This window comes from Cornus florida, unplaced genomic scaffold (assembly GCF_030987335.1).
Source record: "Cornus florida cultivar Cherokee Brave unplaced genomic scaffold, ASM3098733v1 CherokeeBrave_3.0.0_Hap2_Chr04, whole genome shotgun sequence".
NCBI classification, from domain to species: Eukaryota; Viridiplantae; Streptophyta; class Magnoliopsida; order Cornales; family Cornaceae; genus Cornus; species Cornus florida.
Genome location: NW_026775574.1, coordinates 68,763,512 through 68,782,603, shown reverse-complemented (window position 1 = coordinate 68,782,603; position 19,092 = coordinate 68,763,512). Strand labels below are relative to the sequence as shown.

Here is a 19,092-nt window from a genome sequence, read left to right as displayed (position 1 = left end):
GACATTACTCTTCCATTAATACACAACCACTAACATTACTCTATTAGTATTTTTATAGTCTATATATACATTAAACAAATTTTATTTTTATATTCTATATATATACATTATACAACTGTACGTTGGTATTTTTTTTTTTTTTTTTTTATCTTTTTCTGATTGTTATACATGTATTGGTTGTGGTTTGTTTTCAGATTTTTTGTTAATATATATGTATATATATATAATCTATTTTTATATTCTATATATATACATTATACAATTGTATGCTTATCTTGCCATATATATATATATATATATATATATATATATATATATATATATTTACTTTTTAGATTATATCTTTTATTGTGATTGAAAGTTAGATTTTGATAGATGAATGAAAAAATAAATTAAAAAAATGTTCCAAAAAAAAAAAAAAATTTGTAACAAATGTTTTACTAAATATTACTTTTTGTTTTTTGTTATTAAAATTGTGGCAACAGCAAAATTTACTAAACGTTATTTTTACTTTTTATTTTTACTTCAAAAAACAAAATTATGTTTATGTTTATTTGCGACTGCAAAAAACAAAAAATGAAAACGCCACTGAACGCATGTAAGTGTAGCCGTGTTCAAATTTCCATTCTTAGCCCTTCATTCATTCAATATATTTTTTCCCAGATTTTTCTTTTCTTTTTGACTGGTCATATTCTGTTTTGCTTTATTGATTGATTACAAGTGCCATTATCAGAGTGAAGATGGGTAGGGTTGTCCGCAGAGTGGGTCAGAGTTCGTTTAAAATATATGTTTATAATGAATCATATTCTGTAGATAAATTAATAATTAATTATTTAAGTGGACAAAAATAAAATTGAAAACAACATCAAAAATGGTCCAAGACAAGATGAGTGGAATTAATTAAATTTAGATCTTTCCAAATAAAAAATTTTCCTTTATAGTCCTCTAATAAATAGACGACAAATTTTTCTAGTTAGCCCACTAAACTCATTTTAGATTGACTAAATTGTGTTCTAAAAATCATTATGCAAAAAAATCAACACGCCAATTTTATAAGCGAGACTATAAAGTATTTATATAAACTATTGAGTGAAAGCAAAATTTATGTCGGCAATGATAATTTTAACATTACTTTATGAAATATCTTTCAAAACTATTTTTATTTTATATTTTTGTTGTTAAATTCATTAAAAAAAAAAAAAAAAGTTGAAATAAAAATCGCATTCATATTTGGTAATTTAAATCTAAAAGTAGAATATATATATATATATATATATATGAAACATTGTACAACAAATTTAGTTATCAAATAAAGCATATGGATCGTGTCTACACTTTGATACACTCATAACTTAAGCATCTATAATGACTTTTAAAGAACTGTATTTCAGGAAAATAAATTGTTGCCACGAACTGGTCGTGTTCCACACAATCGATTGTGCTCGGTTGTTTTTAAATTTGTCTTTTTAATAATAACTCTCTACCAATGCTGAGCCTGTCGCCAAATCGGCTAAGCGGAACTGGTTGCACTCAACGCAACCGATTGCGCTCTTGTTGACCAAAAAGTTAATTTGAATCATTTTTCTGTTTGGTTTCTCTTTTTGGCTAGAGCTTAAAGTCGAGAGCTGTTGGAGGAGTAGCAAAGGCTGAGAGACCTTCAGCAAATTGGATCTTGGTAGAGTGAAAAGGTGTGAGTCTAAATCGAACTTATATATAGTTGATTGCTTCGGTTGAAACACGTGAAGATTCTTGAGGTTTTTTTAAATTAGTTTTTCTCACTAAAATCCAGTATCTTCTTAACTCTACTTAACTTATTATATTTTTATGTGATTGCTTTAATTTAATAAATATCTCATTAAGCAACAATTTGGATAAAATAAGCATGTGACATTAATTTATCACAACTCACAAATAATACAATAATCTTCAACACATTAAATAATTATTGATACCCTTGTAGAAATTTGATACAAAGAAATACATACTAAAAACATCCATGACATGAATCAACAACATTTGAAAGAAAGCCTCGCAACAAATATGGACATATATATATATATATGTATGCACGTTATCCTTATTTTCCTTATGAAATATAAGTTCAATGAGTCAATTGTGAGGAACTCAACAAGGATTCAAGTGACGTGGGGGCCGTCTCATACTCGTTTTTGTGGTGGTCCCATTCTTCAAAATTAGCACTGCATCCATACCCCAGCTGGCATGTCTTTCCAAGTGGCAGTGCATGAACCACACCCCTGCATCATTTTAACAATATATATCCGTCATTATATATATATATATATATAAAAATTAATTGACTAACTGACTAGTGGAGCGTATAAAATCGGTGGTTGGCAATATCAGTTACGTTGCAATATCGATCGCGGTGTAACGTACTGTGACAAAACTAGTGTTAATTGACTGATACGAATCATGTATCAGATTTGAAAAATGATGATGTATCGATCGATACGTCGCGTATCGGAAGATACGAGGAATACAAATATGATAACTTGTAATGTAATTAAGTACCTGGATTATCAGCTATGAATCTGATGGCGGTCCATCCATTTCTAGGGACACCAACGGTATTCATTTCAGGTGGATCAACCAAATTATATCCTGCTGGGTCATTCTCATTGTCGAAATTTCCAAACCCCATTCCAACTACATAAAAGCTATACCCATGCAGATGCATTGGATGATTCTCAGCTACCCCCATCACATTAGTCCCCTGGAACACTATCTCCACACTGGTATTATATTCCAAAACTTTCACCTTCGTGCCCGTGTCCGGCGTCGTATAATTATCCGGCACAGAATCCGCCGTATAATTGAAAACATAAGGCGGCTCACCCGGAAAATCCATGGTAAACACCCCTCCTATCTGTCTGTAGTAAGCTTGCAATATATCCATGGCTGGTTCCTGAAAACTAACATTGTTCAAACTCGACGCGAGCCTGTTAGCACCGGTACATGTACTCTCGTTACACGGCAGTGTGTTCATAGAAATAGTTATAATGAGACGTTTGTCGATTGATTGTGGGACGTCGACTGGGTGGGCACTGCTGGTCAGAACCTTGATTTGATTCGTAAAATTAGTTACAGCATCAATGTCTTCGAATTCCGGAAGGTCCGGGAATGGAAGCGTTGATGGAACTGTATAGTTGCCTTTGTATTGAAGTATGGCAGTGGTGGTGGTGTTGTCATAAGCTGTTTCTCCGTAGGCTCTCGACGCCATGTAATATTGGTTTGGGGTCTTATTTGCTTTGATCAGAATGTCCATGGTCTGTCCCGGAGTTATCATGATATAGTCTGTAACTATGGGTTTGACATAAGCTCCATCAATCCCAACAACAGTGAGGGTGTGATTCGCAAGCATCAAGAACATTTCCTCATTCAATATTGAATTCACCATGCGAAGAAGATAGGTCTTGCCGTACTCCACTATTATTTTGAATATCCCTGCAATGATTTTAATTGATGTGTTGATGAGATAAATTAAAGGGATTATTACATATAAATGGGGTTAGGGCTCCATATTTACTAAGAGGCTGAGTCAAAATTTCATATTTTTCTAAAATGAGTTTGACCCAAGAGCTGAGGTGGCACATGAAAAAATACTGTTTCATATTTCTGTTGCCTAAAATACCCTTCTTCCTATTTTATGTGTTGCCTAAAATACCCTTTCCTACAATGACCTAATTGCAAGCCCTAATATCATAACCATTCGTTCAGTGCAGCAGCCCTCTCTCTCTGCCTCTCTGTAAAACAGCGCCCTAGCCATATGATGACTTTCGTGCGACGAAGAAGACGATGAACAGCGAGCAGCGATCAGAGGGGAGTGACGAAGGCTAGCGACCAGTCACTATTGTTCAATTCTACCAGCGAGTGAGCAAGGACGAAGGTACCTTGTTATAATCGCCTTCTGTGATTTTAATCGTTATGATTTCTGTTTCTGTCCAGTGAATTCCCCTCTTCTCTTCACCTATAGTATAGTCGGAGTGATGAATCCTTTAGGACTTCCATGATGAAAGTTAGTTTCCTCAAGAAAATGGGCATAATTGGGCTGGAGTAGTGAATGTCTTGGAGATTGGTTTGGTGTTGCACCAAACAATACGTGCTATTTTCATAGATTGCAGTTTCTATGTAGTAGTTGTCATCCGTGGCCTCTCTCTGGTGTAGCTTTGGTTGTGCAATGTGCGAGGCAATTACCCTAAAAGCTTAAGCATGTTGGTTCAACTTGTTTAACAAAGATGATCAGCACCTACTCCTTGGGTCTCTGAAATCCAGTTAGCAAAATCTACCTTGCATTTCGTTTTTCTTTATTTGTTTCATATTATTTTTTCATTTATTCTTTGCCAGATTTGATTAACATGGTATTTTTATTTTGCTTGCAGTTGAATTTCCCTTTTTATTCTTTTGTCTGCATATATTGTTGATAAAAAAAACATTATTTGTTTGCATGAGGAAATAGATAGCATGTTGATGTTGTGACGAAATTGGTTTTCTGATTTAGTGCTTCCCTGCTTGTTTAAATATATTTATGCTTTAGTTGTTAATTGAGTTCAATATTTATCGTCTTACCTTTTTATAGTTACTCATGTATTCAAATGTGTAGGTTATTGTGAATCTCTAATTATACTATTTTTTTCCCCCCACAATACGAAAAATTTGTGAATCATTCATGAACTAAGAAGCTATAATTTGTGTTTAGCCAAAGCAAAAGTGGTGTGGTTATTCATGGTATAAGGTTGAGGGACTTAGTTGTTATAAACTGGTGTTGCCATTGGTTGGTTCGGGGTGTGAAATTATAGTGGCAGTCAAGTGTGGAGTGGTGGAGGTATTGAATACTTGAAGACTAGATCTATAACGTGTTTAAATAGAATATACAAGAATTCTACTGCATTGTCGTATTGTTGCTTTCTATCAAAGAACTTGAGGCTTAATTGTCTGATTTCAAACTTAGGCACATGAACTGTGGTTACCATGCTAATACTAACCTTCTGTGTTCTTCAATTAACCTGGGTTTTCAGACATCTAGATTAACGAACCCTCCCTTGACTAGTAACATTCCACTAGTTTGAATTTGACCCATGAATTAGATTGTTCTGTTCACTAATTGTTTTATTTATTTTCTTAAATATGTCATATTCCTGGCGCAACGATATGACTTTTCACTGATCCTTTTTTTTTTAACCAGAAATTCACTAAAAAAATTGCCAAAAAGACTTAATGATATTGTTTTTAGGAAGTGATGGAAGAAAATACAGGTGCTTGATTGTTCCCATTTTTTTTTTTTTCGACTCTGAAATTGAGAGTATATGATTGTTTTTCTAAAATATCAAATCCGGTTTTTTAATTTGAAATCTTTGATTTGAGACAGCATTTGGCAGGACATGATCTTGGTGAGGCTTCAAGCGGTGTAGACCAGGTCTAAACAAATCCACAGTACACAAGAACGATTACCTTAGCAGCAAAGTGGAAAATGCAAAAGGTATAAGTTGACTTGCCTTTTGATCCTTGTCTTTACTGGTTTTTAGCATTGCGAATTGGACAATTTTGTTTCGTAGCTGGCATTATGGCTGTCTTTTAACGTTTCTCTTCAGTCATCACCTTGTTGCACTTAGGCTTGCTTTGTGGTTCCTTTCTTCAATAAGTGCTTATTTACAAAAGTAATAGGAGTTAAGGTGGTTAACATCATAAATTTTCACTATGACCTCAAAATCAGTTGTCAATCTAATACTAGAAAATTACTAACATCAAATGTTATTTTTCCACTCGGGAAGCCTCATACTCGCAATAATTGCTGAAGACTTCCCCTTTTAGTAGTATTCCCTCATGGTCTCTTTAACTAACTTCCATTTAATTTGTTTATAGCGATCTGCTGTTAAGGTTCACATGTTTATTCTTTTTCCTGACTCACTATTCTAGTCATAAAGAGTTGATGTCACGGGTTTAATTACTATTAATTAGGTCCAGGGGAGGAGAGACAAGCCTTCCATGTAGTGGTTGGTTAGATACTCAGGTCCTATAATCCATTTTATTTACCAAAAATTATATACAATCCATTTTATTTACCAAAAATTATATACAATCCATTATAAATTTCTATGATCAGTATGACACATGGTATAGTTTTTACTCAAAGAGTTGTTTATTGTTTTGCTTGCTAATGACACTACAGATGAGCTGGTCTCTTGGCATCTTAATATCCCATTTCCTTTATAGTTTTTTTTGGTAGCTAGGTCATTTCTTTAATAGTTTTAAATAGCCAATTGTTCATCATTCTCTTCAATTCAGTTTATTAGCTTGATTATCAAGATAATGATGAAACCAAGTTTTGGCTTCATTGACAAAATTAACGATGTCCTATTGAAATTAGCTAGGTCATTTCTTTAATAGTTAAACTTTTTTTGTGCTTGATAAATAAAGTGAGCAAAGAACACCTAAGAGGAGTTAGAATCTTTTTGGATGTTGCATTTGACAATATAGGCATAGTCAAGATGATATTGTGCCCATGTGTTACGTTTTGCAATTGCTTGTGGAAGTGCCGTCAAGATGCATTAGATGATATTATTGTTGACGGGTTTCTTAAAATTTACACACATTGGGTGCTTCATGGGGAGAGAATCTTATGGTGTTACTAATCAAACGGTAGAGAATGAGGACATAGACGAACAGGATGGCGTGCATGAGATGTTGCATGACGCATTTGGAGTAAGAAGCCCTGAAGATGATATAGATGATTCGATGCATGAAACTAGATAAATGCCTAATATTGATGCATGAGATGTTGCATGACGCGTTTAACATTTCCTTAAATTATGTGGTGGGCATGAATTAAAACAATATACTTTTTATGTTTCCTAAAACAAAAATGTTTCCTTTATTTCTAATTAATATAGGATTAATATTAAGCTAATGGCTTAATTATGGTGATTATTTGGATCTATAAAATTATTATAATAATAAGTTTTACCTGGGATGGGTTTTTAACATAGTAGAGTGAATGAAACAGTTGGGGGGGGAGGGGGGGTGAAGTGCATTCTGGGCAAAGTGACCTTTCATTTCCTTGTAACTTGTTATCCTTGTAACTTAAAATGGACTAAATATCATCACTCACTTGTTATCCTTGTAACTTAAAATGAATTTTCTTGTTCGGACATTAAAACATTTTACTGACTTTAAAAGTACTTTGAATAAGGTTATTTTTAACTCAAAAGTCTCAATTTCATAATCTAGTGAAATTAAAGATTTTGTGCAATTTAAATCCGAAAAACAATATCCTAAATTGAAGACACAATGTCCATGCAAAATCGGTATTACATTCGTGAATACATTTACTTTAAGGATGCAACACTCATTCAACATATCGTATTTAATTTAGAAATTTTTTGTCGTTTCATATTAGATTTCATAGTGTTACATCCTTGATTTAATTGTATAGTAAAGTACACAGAAGCCTTCTTTGCCCTTCACCTAAACTACGCAAGAAAGCCTGTACTAGCGAGTATCCAAATTTGTGTGTTACCTACAAATATAAATATATACGTGTGTGTGTATGTGTGTGTGTGTGTGTGTGTGTATCAAAAGGGACATAAAAAGTGGGACACTTAAACTAAATACAATAAGAGATTGCAAACTTGAAAAATAATAATCTCTCACACACATACACACGAGGCTGGTTTATATTTGAGCCTATTTCATCACTAGCAACATAAAAGGCAATGTAACCTTGTTCTATTTATTTAAATTCTGTCCATATATGTGCTCTATCCTTCCTTATTGTATCTAATGTCCCTCTGTTGGTAATTTATTTGTAGATGTTCAATACCCGGTTTTCTCCAAATAAATTCAAGGAAACGGTTTGCAATTTAAGTGAAGTCAAAAAGGTGTTGTACAAGAGATTGGGTTTGGGTCCTTTTTAGACATCGAGTGTACCATTTTGTAGCGTAACCTATGCTTATGGTTGGTAGAACACTTTGATCCTAGAACATCCCATCTCACCCTTGAATCTGGCGCTCAGATCCGTGTTACGCCAAGTGATGTGGGATATAGGACATTTGTAATGTTGAACAGTGTCATTTTTTTGGCATGTATTTTGCAATCTGTTGGTGTTAGCTATTTTTTAAGTTTTAAAGAAGAGTAGCTTTGCAACTTTTGATTGTGGATTAAGTTGGTATGTTTTTGCAACTATTGTATGGCTTATTATACTAGCATCTACCTTAGATGGAATCAAATGAAGTTGCTCTTTTGGTTTTTCATGAATTAGTATTGTATGGCTTATTATATTAGGGTCTCACTGAATTTTCTTTCACTATAATATTAATGTACTAATTTCAAATTTGATGGAGTTTAAAATTGAAGCAGTTTAATGAATGGAAAATTGGCCTGTTGTTTCCTTGGTTCCATGGTGTCGATAAATGGATATTTTAATCTCAATAGTTGTCAAAGAAATAGCACACTATCTCAATAAACATATATGTGTAATGTGATTAAGTTGCATATTACATTCATAAACAGCTCCATTAGCACCATGATGAACACAAAATATTCTCCAAGCTAGCTAAGCGAGTGTTTAGAAAACATGGTACCTTGACGCCAAAAAGTGGTACCTTCAGTTCAACCACGTGGTACCTTTGGGAAAAGAGTGGTACCCTCGTAAAAGGGACTTATTTTTGTAATTGAAAATGGCATTACAACCCACACCGCTAATTAATTTGCACATTACATCCATAAATAGCTCCATTAGCACCATGAATAACACAAAATATTCTTCAAGCTAGCTAAGCGAGTGTTTAGAAAACGTAGTACCTTGACGCCAAAAAGTGGTACCTTCAGTTCAAAAATGTGGTACCCTTGGGAAAAAAGTGGTACCCTCGCAAAAGGGACTTATTTTTGCAATTGAAAATGGTATTACACCCCACACCGGTAATTAAGTTGCACATTACATCCATAAACAGCTCCATTAGTACCATGAATAAATGTTTAGAGAAAACGTAGTACCTTGACGCCAAAAAGTGGTACCTTCAGTTAAAAAACGTGGTACCCTTAGGAAAAAAGTAATACCCTCGTAAAAGGGACTTATTTTTGCAATTGAAAATGGTATTACACCCCACACCGGTAATTAAGTTGTACATTACATCCATAAGCAGCTCCATTAGCACCATGAATAAGTGTTTAGAGAAAACGTGGTACCTTGACGCTAAAAAGTGGTACCTTCAGTTCAAAAACATGGTACCTTTGGGAAAAAAAGTGGTACCCTTGCAAAAGGGACTTATTTTTGCAATTGAAAATGGTATTACACCCCACAACGGTAATTAAGTTACACATTACATCCATAAACAGCTCCATTAGCACCATGAATAAGTGTTAAGAGAAAACGTGATACATTGACGCCAAAAAGTGGTACCTTCAGTTCAAAAACGTGGTACCTTTGGGAAAAAAGTGGTACCCTCGCAAAAGGGACTTATTTTTTCCAAATACATTTCTAAGTGCACTTTGATTATCCAATGTCTTTATTTTGATTCTATTTAATTAAAGTTATTATAATTTTTTTAAAAAAAATAGATTTCTAACTGCATTTTGATTATGTAATGTAATTATTTATAAGTGCACTTAGAAATCTATGTGACACAAATAACAATTATGTAATGTCTGTATTTTGATAATGTTAATTTTTTGTAGATAGCTGATGGGAGGACGAAAATACTATGTTGTTTTCATTAGCCGAAATGTTGGAATATACACAAACTGGGATGAGTGTAAGGCACAGACACTTTATTTTCCGAATGGCACGTATTATGTCTACAATAGCAAAATAAATACATGGTACATTTGTAGAAACACAATCACTTATTTTATTGAAGGAAAAATAAATACACACTTGAACACATTGAAAAATAAATACACACCAAATCCCGATAGAAGGGACGATGATTATATGCCAGGTTAGTGTTACATAAAAAAAAAATGAACCATCGATGTGAGGAGTTAAAAATGGAATAGTTTTAAGAACGATTGAGAATGTAAAACAACTACTTTCAATCCACGCATCTCTTAACGAGTACTTTCGCTCTATATACTTTCGGTCCATACATCAACAACTGAGATTTACTAGTGCTAATGTTATAGTTTTGTGCATATGCCATATGTCTATTTATAGAGCCTAATTTACAGACATGTGAATGAATTTTACCTATATCATGATTTGACAAAAAGGACTAGCCATGTGATTGAACAAAAAGCCAAATAATGTAAATAAGCCTTGGACCATGGCAGATAAAGAGGTATGGTCACATCATCAAGAAAAAGCTTTAGTGTTTGAAAAAGTTATAAACAGTGGCATTGTTGTCCTAAGGCAGAGTATTGGCATCCCTATTTGTAAGTGCAATTTACTCATCTAATGTTTTTATTTTAATAAAACTATTATAATGTTAATTTCTTTTTCAAATAGATTTCCTCCTATAAATTATTTATATCATTTGAATAATGTTTAAATTATTTCATCCATCACTTTTTCAAGTTGTGCATGAATGGTGTCTGCCTATCACTAGAACAAAAAATTCATTCTACAATTAAAAAATTCATCGTTTACTAATGTTCCAAAACAATTTAGCATTCATCAATGTTCCAAAATAGGAACTAAATCCATTTGTCAAGAATATCATCAATTTCCTAGCACTCCTGTTTAGCATGTTTATAAACCATTTCTCTTATTGAGTTTCAGTCTGCACTTGTCAAAAAACCACCTCATTGTCTATGGTACAAAATCCAAGCAAGTAGCTGCATCACACAAGTCTCAAATTCAGTATGCTAATCATAAAAGGGAAAGAACAAGATTGTCATTTATGAATCAAAGAGATATCATCAGTTATTCAAACAAAATGTAGCGAAGAAACTATTACCAAAATGTACGAACAAAATAACATACAGAAATAAACAAAACCAAGACAAGAGAAACTATTGCAAGGATCAACTGATTTAAATATATTATTACATTGGCAAGCACAACACAAACCATTTATAGTTCCATGAGGGAATTCTCATGTTCTCAACTTCATACATGGTACATTTTTAGAAACACAATCACTTATTTTATTGAAGGAAAAATAAATACACACTTGAACACATTGAAAAATAAATACACCTAGCACCACTATTTTTAGCCATGTGATGATTTGACAACACCTCACATATCTCTCTATGGCATCATATGTTCTCTTATATGGAGCCCAATTCACAGAAATCATATGAATTGTAGCCATGTGATGATTTGACAACATCTAGACAAAAGAGCCAAAAATTAAATAAATAAATAATTTAGAAATACAGTGATAGCCAGAGGGATATAGAAATCAGAAAAGACAAATTGAGGACTTAATAAGGAAAATAAATTAACCTTCAGAGTCTGAGATTGGGTACTTCTTTCAAATGATCATATCTATTTTAGTGTATGCCATAGACTCATGCTATATAAGTTTTAAACAAGCTTCATATTCACAGCCAAACATATTCTCTTATGAACAGCATAAACTACAATTTTTCCACCATTCTAATTACATATTATGGCCTTTTCAGTTATTTGTTGTTTGGAATCCATATTGTTCACAAGCATGGGCGAGGGACTTGAGGACTTAGGACCGGTTCGGACCTTGTCACTACAAGAAAAATGACTTTTTATCACGATGGAAAAGGGTTTCTACCACGGTTTTGAACCGTGATAGAAACAGCCGTGGTAAAAAGTCGACTTTCTACCACGGTTCAGCACCGTGATAGAAAGTCTATTTTCTACCACGGTGTATAACCGTGGTAGAAAGTTGTTCTAGTGAACATATGAAACAACACAGTCTGATATTACTCTTACATGCTTGCATGTGGATCATATTTGAAGTGCAAATGATTGAAAATAAAAAAAGATAACTAAATTAGAAAGGCATAATTGTTATACACATGATTGTTAAGAATATCCAACATTACTCAAGCTCTAGATAATATGAGTTGCAGAAGGAAGAAGTAGGTGTCGCACAAAACCTTGCATCTACAAGTATATAACCATATGCTGTACAAGAAATAATGAACACAACATTTAAAACCCAAATATCAAGGGCTAAACACTCTCCCTGCTTCAATCAAACGACTGGTCAAGTCTTCTCTTTTTTCATTTAAGGAATATAAGTACATTGCAAGAAAGGGCTGTATCATGAATTCCCATTAGACACAACTTTTTGTTTCCTTCCTATACACCATGTTGGTGTATGTTGACTGATTGAGGAATGTCAAAATTTTAAAATTTTATTGTTGTCCTGCCTACGTAGGGTGCTCGGAGAGGAAGACTGGACACATTATTTTGCAATGACTAGCTGCTCTCAAGACTTGAACTAGCGTTTCACGCTTGTCAATCTGAGCTTTTACCATTGCACCATAGTAAAAAAAAAAAAAAAAAAATCAAAATACAGAAACAACATTCACAGTTAAAGTGACCATAAAACTGCTTGCAATTTAATCCACATTAATGATAATGATAAGTAGAGTTTTGACCACAACATTGTCTAATAAATTAAAGTTGCAACAGATTCCATATGGACACTTGGCTCAGTCTATGCCCATGCTCCTCATTTTACATTAACCACCTCCATTTTTTCACTTATTTTCAGTTACCTTTAAAATTTAGATGGAAATGCCAACTAATCTAACAGGAGTGATGGAAGAGTTGGCAAAGTTGACATTTCTACAACTATTGTTCTACACCTTTCCCTTTTAACAAAGAAAAAGTGGCATGATGATTTTAGTAAGTCATATTGCACATCCATAAGGAGGGTTGGTTTCATAGCATAATCTAGAATAGAAAATCAAAATATGAAGCCAAAACTGCCTTGAGGATGATTCTGAAGTAATGACAAAACTCATAGGCCAACAGTTGGCCACAAAACAACGTAAGATAATAACATCAACAATAGATTATGTCTTAAGATGCCACAAAATTAATTGAAAATATTACCTTCTTTATGTGGATTAATAAGTTAAAATGTGCATCGTCAAATTTTGAAGGTTTCTTAGCACACAAAAGCATAAAATGCTTGATTCAATTGTAATTTTGGGAATTGATGTAAAATTGAGGATTTCATGTGGTTATCCATGTATCTAAATTACCCTATGGATATCTAGAGACTTCTTGTTGATGTTTCTTGTGGGTTTGAATGATGGAATTGATGATGGGGAATCAGAAATTGTTTTGTTGTACAGGAAATTCAGTTTTCTTTCAATTTTGCTGAAACTCAAAATTTTCTCCAAGGAGCTGTATTGATCCAAATGCTTTTAAACTTTTACCACAACTTCCTTTATATATCTAGTATTTCTCCATAAAATTTCGTAATTTTTGGATCAGCAGATATTTTTCTAAAAATTCGAGAGTACCAGCTGTCCGAAGTTTACATATGCTGGAAATCAGATTTTACTTGAATTATTTGACCAACTTTTCGAGATCGGATCTTTATAAAAATTTCCAGTTTTATACTTCCCTAAGTCTACTTTCTAAAAATGAATTTAGTGGAATTTTCTTAGCTCCGGATATTTTTCTAATGAATGAAGTTTTCTGAAACACTTTATTTTCAGCTCATTCTTAGTCAGCCATTTTCCTTCCAAAAACTGATTTTATTGGCAAAGCTTAAGTTGCTGGGAATTACAGTGTCACATAACCCTTTGAGTCTACTTTTCAAATCATTTTCGTTTGCTCCATTTCAATTTAAAATGAATTTTCTACGAATTTCTAAACTAGTGGCAGCGCAGATTTTGTTTTGAGGTTGTTTGTGACATGTTTAAGTTGTTAATTATCCGCTGTAGCGAATTGGAAGTGTATTGAGGTTGTTTAAGTATAATTGGGACAATGAATGGACTATGAATTTTTTATTGGATGATTTTTGGAGAATTTATCCGGACGGTTTCCGAATCATGTTTTGTTTGTGCCCCTAATTTCGGGTCATTACAGATTAAGTACATGGAGAAGAAGATAAGGGATCTCTTGTGGGGATCTAATTCTGAGAATAGAAAATTACATGCTTTAGGTTGGAATAGAGTGACAAGTCCAAAGTCCGAATGTTGTTTTGGGGTGAGGAAGATTGTAGACATCAATGGAGCAAGTCCAAAGTCCAAATATTTATTCTAACTTTTCAATTCTTTATGCAAGCCCATAACATCTCAATGTCATTAGTTGATAGTTTTTTCATCCTACTAATGTAATTGGAACTCTAAAACCATCTCCCTCACTAGAACTCCTACATAAGAAGTAAACTTAGATCCATTCTCTCCAATTGGTTGTCCTATCTCGCTAATGTAAGTGAAAGGGTCGTTCATTGGTAAAAATAAATAAATAAATAAATTTAAATTTGCCTTGCCCCTCCCTTTTTGTGTCCAAGGATTCGTTGTGTTTTCATCAGGTGAAGGGCTACCTCTATTTACAGCGAAACACTACGAATTCCCTCAATAGGGATAGGCGGTGTCAAGATTAAACTTTTCCTAAATACACACTACAGACCTTTTCAAATCAAAATAAATAAATAAATTTAAATTTGTCTTGTCCCTCCCCTTTTGCTTCCAAGGATTCGTTGTGTTTTCATCAGGTGAAGGGCTACCTCTATTTACAGCGAAACACTACCAATTCCCTCAATAGGGATAGGCGGTGTCAAGATTAAACTTTTCCTAAACACACACTACAGACCTTTTTCAAATTAAAATACAACCACAAAATCAATGCCATTGATTACTAGATAATTGTATCACTATGTGTACAACAAACATATTTACAAGATGAGGGAGATTATGAGATGAATTAAGAGTTAAATAGGACAATATAAATTGAAAATAAAAAATTGAGAGTTAAATAACGAGAGAGCAGAGTGTTGAATATTTTTCACACACATAATTTATATGTGTAAGTCTTGAAAATGGGGGAGACAAGTACAAGGAAATGTTGGAATAATAAATTAATACTAAATACATTTTTTTGATAAATTAATACTAAATACGTATATTAAAAAAGCCTCATTTATAGAGTTTGCTAGCTTTTGCATCAACCCTATCATGTGCGTAGATGCCTAAAGATACATTACACAAAGGTATACTCTACATGCCATTTGAGAAAGAGGCAACAATCTTGAATAATTCTTGATCCAAATTGACTTATAATAATTAATTATAAGTAAAAACTAATTGGACTACCTATGTGTTGGTTGCTTTGAATTTTAACTCCTAAATTCCTAGTTAAAGATTTAAGACTATGGAATGAAGAAATAGAATATGTGTGTGTATATATATATGTATGTAATGTGTATAAAATTCCTAGTTAAAGATTTACACACATAACACTAGATCAAACTTAGAAGAAGTAATTTAAATATATAAAGAATGCTATCATTAACAAAGGTTGGAATTTGAATAACTGACCAACAAATGATTTTCACACATCACCCATTATGACAAAGAAATATTAATTAATGTAAAACACCCATCTATTACGTTGGATTATGATTTATAAACGTATTTAAATGAACACTTGCTGCTCATTGTTATCTTTGGAGTCTAGGAGATAAAAGAAAGCTTTTTAAGATTATCCTTTCCAACTTTTCTTTTTCTTATACACTTTGTTTTCTTCTGCTTAACGAAGTATGTCTCCAAGATCACATGTTTTTGAGTCATTTTGACTAATCCATTAAGAGAATAATAATCCACATCAATGGAGCACTGTTTATTTAATCTGCTTTAAAACTGAAGCCCACATTCCACAATGATGAGCAGCAAATTAAGATAAATGGGATGATGAAACATATATGCTACACACTTAGTTCAGTAGGAAATTATTGAACTATTGCCTACTTTGGTGTCCAGGGCAGGCTAAGAGGTCTCTATCTAATTTAATTTTTTTAAAATTGCTAAAATTTGAAGAAATTTTAGTATAGTATTGGTTATCTAATTTTAAATGATTTAGCGACCTTAAATAAATAAAATCTAAAGGTCCTAATCCACCAAAATCCAAACTTGATCTCAAATGTTTTATAAGCATTTGATATCAAATTTTTTGGATTTCTATGTTGAGACTAATCCTAAAAGGCTCGTAAACTGATCCAACAAGTCCACCATCAAATACTTATATATGTTTTTTCTTTTTCTCAAAAGCAGAGGAGCATAGATTAATGACGAAAAGAAATAAAATCAATTGCAATATGTTCAATATATACACACAGATACATATACATATGTGTGTGTTAGCGAGTCTGTGTGAAAAAGGAATCAAGAGGAAGGAATTAAATAGAAAAAGTTACGATTTGCTTACTGATCAGACAAAGGAATTTGAGCCGTGTGTTATCATTTAAGGCTTAAGACTTGCTTCGATTGATGGCGAACTGGAGGAGGTTTGATCGAAAGTGTATCAGTCTTTAATGAACAATACCACAAATATAAATATGCATATATTTCAGATTCATCAACACAAACAGTACCTATTTCAAGAGTTAGAACGTGACCAGAGGCTGAGATGACGGTAAAAAACCCCAATTGTTTCCAACCGTCCAGTTATTGCCACTACACCAGAAATTAGGAAGAGAAAGGTTAGGGTTTCATCAAAGAGGGAAAGAGGAACCGTTGATCCTGAGTATTTGATTTCCCTTCAACAGATCAAAGATTGTTCGTGCCATGGCAGATTGTATCTGTATCGCAGGAAACAAGTGAGGGAGAAAGAGTCGTGGGAGAGGGCTACACCGAATGGAATATGAAAGGCATTAGGGCTTGAAATTAGGCAAGTGTAAAAAAGGGCATTTTAGGCAACACATAAAATAGGAAAAAGGGTATTTTAGGCAACATAAATATCAAACAGTATTTTTTCATGTGTCACCTCAGCTTTTGGGTCAAACCCATTTTAAAGAAATTATGGGACTTTGACTCAGTCTCTTAGTAAATATGGTACCCTAAGTTCATTTATATGTAATAATCCTTAAATTAAATTAAGGATAAAGTGTTAAAAAACATTCTAATTATTTAGTATATGAATATAAATCCTTAATATTTGAAAATATGTATAAATTGTTCCCTAAAATCAGTTGAATGTCAATTTTTTTTTTTTTTTTGTATTTATAAAAACTCCAAAATACTTTTAATATACCTTTAAAAAAGGAAATCTGTGTTTTTTATTTTTAATATACACATATATATACCATCTGTCGAACAATTGAATAGATCTTTGTATAGATCTCCAGGTAAGCCATTGATGGTGAAAGCATCAGACTTATTGGGATCGCCTCCAGATGCTACTGCTGATTCAATTACCTCCATCACATCTCCCTTGTACCAAGATGCTACATATATACAATAAAAACCAACCAAATTAAGCCTTAAGATATATACATATATAATTGATTCATGATATATTTATGCATGATTACTTATATATATATATATATATATATATATATAAGATATCTCCTTACATAGAACAATGGGAATTTCTGCATGAGGGTTGGGAAATGGGTAAGTGGTTCCATTTTTAGGGTGAACAATGATGGGACCATGGACGGTGGCTCGTGTCCAGTCACTATGAGCATGCCACCACAGGGTTCCTTCCTCTGTTGAGAAAATGAGCTCATAACTGAAATTTGCTCCTGGTCTGATGGGGCACTGGGTCACAAAATTCGGACCATCTGACCATGGATTCCTCGGTTGCTTCACTCCATGCCTGCAATTTCACCATAATTGGGACCCCCAGTCAACAACAAATTGTGCTACAGAAGGCGACCGGTCGGCTTGAACAACAATAAAATTAAATTAAATTTTCCAACCACCATAATTGGGACCCCCAGCTTTACCAATAATTCAATGGGTGCATCATTGGAATTTTAGCAAAACTCTAGGTGTTTGGCAACCATGCAAATATATGTACATTTCAAAGATGTGATTTTTCTTTAAAATCTTTTTATCATTATTATTTTAGTAGAATTACGGTTTTTTTTTTGTTAACTCAATTTTGCTAGTATTAAAACACACACACCCATTTTGTTTTTTTGGAAACTCAAACTCTCATCATTCATTTCAAGAAATAAATGAAATACCATTAGAATATAAGGCCCTTAGTACCTAATATTAACAACTTTTGACTTATCATATCTCATGGAATTATGATCATCTTCGGTGTACTAGACGATAAAGTGCACACAAGAATTTGCATATATATCCTCCATATGAGAAAACCTATAATACTCCTAAGTACTTATATTTGATACCTCCAACCAATAGACGGACATACAAACTTTCAATTTATTGTGTATTAAAAAAAATAATCAAGAGTTTTCATGTCTGTCCATTAACTGGGTACCACATATACAATGCCCTTAGTACCGTGGACTTTCTATACTGTTCCATTCTGCCTGTGGGGAACACAAGGGCAATTGGCGACAGGCAGTGCAAGGCAAATTGGATTTCAAATATTCTGAATAGTGATAGGTAAAGCTGGGATGAAAATGAAGTTTTATAGGTTAACATTGGATGAAAATGAAGTTTTCATTTTATTTTTTCCCAATAAATGTAAACATGCTTAGTCTTCAAAACTTCCTAGTTAAAAACACTTAAAAAGATAAACAAGAAGGAGAAGAAGAAAAGGATACGTATTCCTTTCTCTCTTGATAGAGAGAGAGAGAGAGAGAGAGAGAGAGAGATATATATATATATATATATATATATATATATATATATATTAAAGTAGATGGAGGAGGCTTGCAGCGGAAATTTCAGAGAGACACAGAGAGAGAGAGAGCCATATATACATACCAGTGCAGGGTGACATTGTAGGTCCCTTGATTTTGAACATTGACTATCAACCTCTGACCTTTCTGGACATGCAGGGGCGGTCCTGGAAATTGGCTATTTATAGTCAAGATCGACTTGGTGCTACACAACCGTGTGTAATTCGCTTCTTGAAGCTATAAATCCAACTCACATACATTAGAAATTTATCATAAATTCCACTAAATAAATAAAAGCACAAATATATGCAGGATATATATATATATATATATATATATATACGAGGAAGCGAAACAAAAGCAT

The 19,092-nt window shown here is 33.1% G+C and overlaps 1 pseudogene; it reads right to left on the bottom strand.

Moving 5' to 3' along the window:
• Positions 1–2,124: 2,124 nt before the first annotated feature.
• Positions 2,125–19,092, bottom strand: part of LOC132305067 (uncharacterized) — a 34,867-nt pseudogene continuing 17,899 nt past the window's right edge.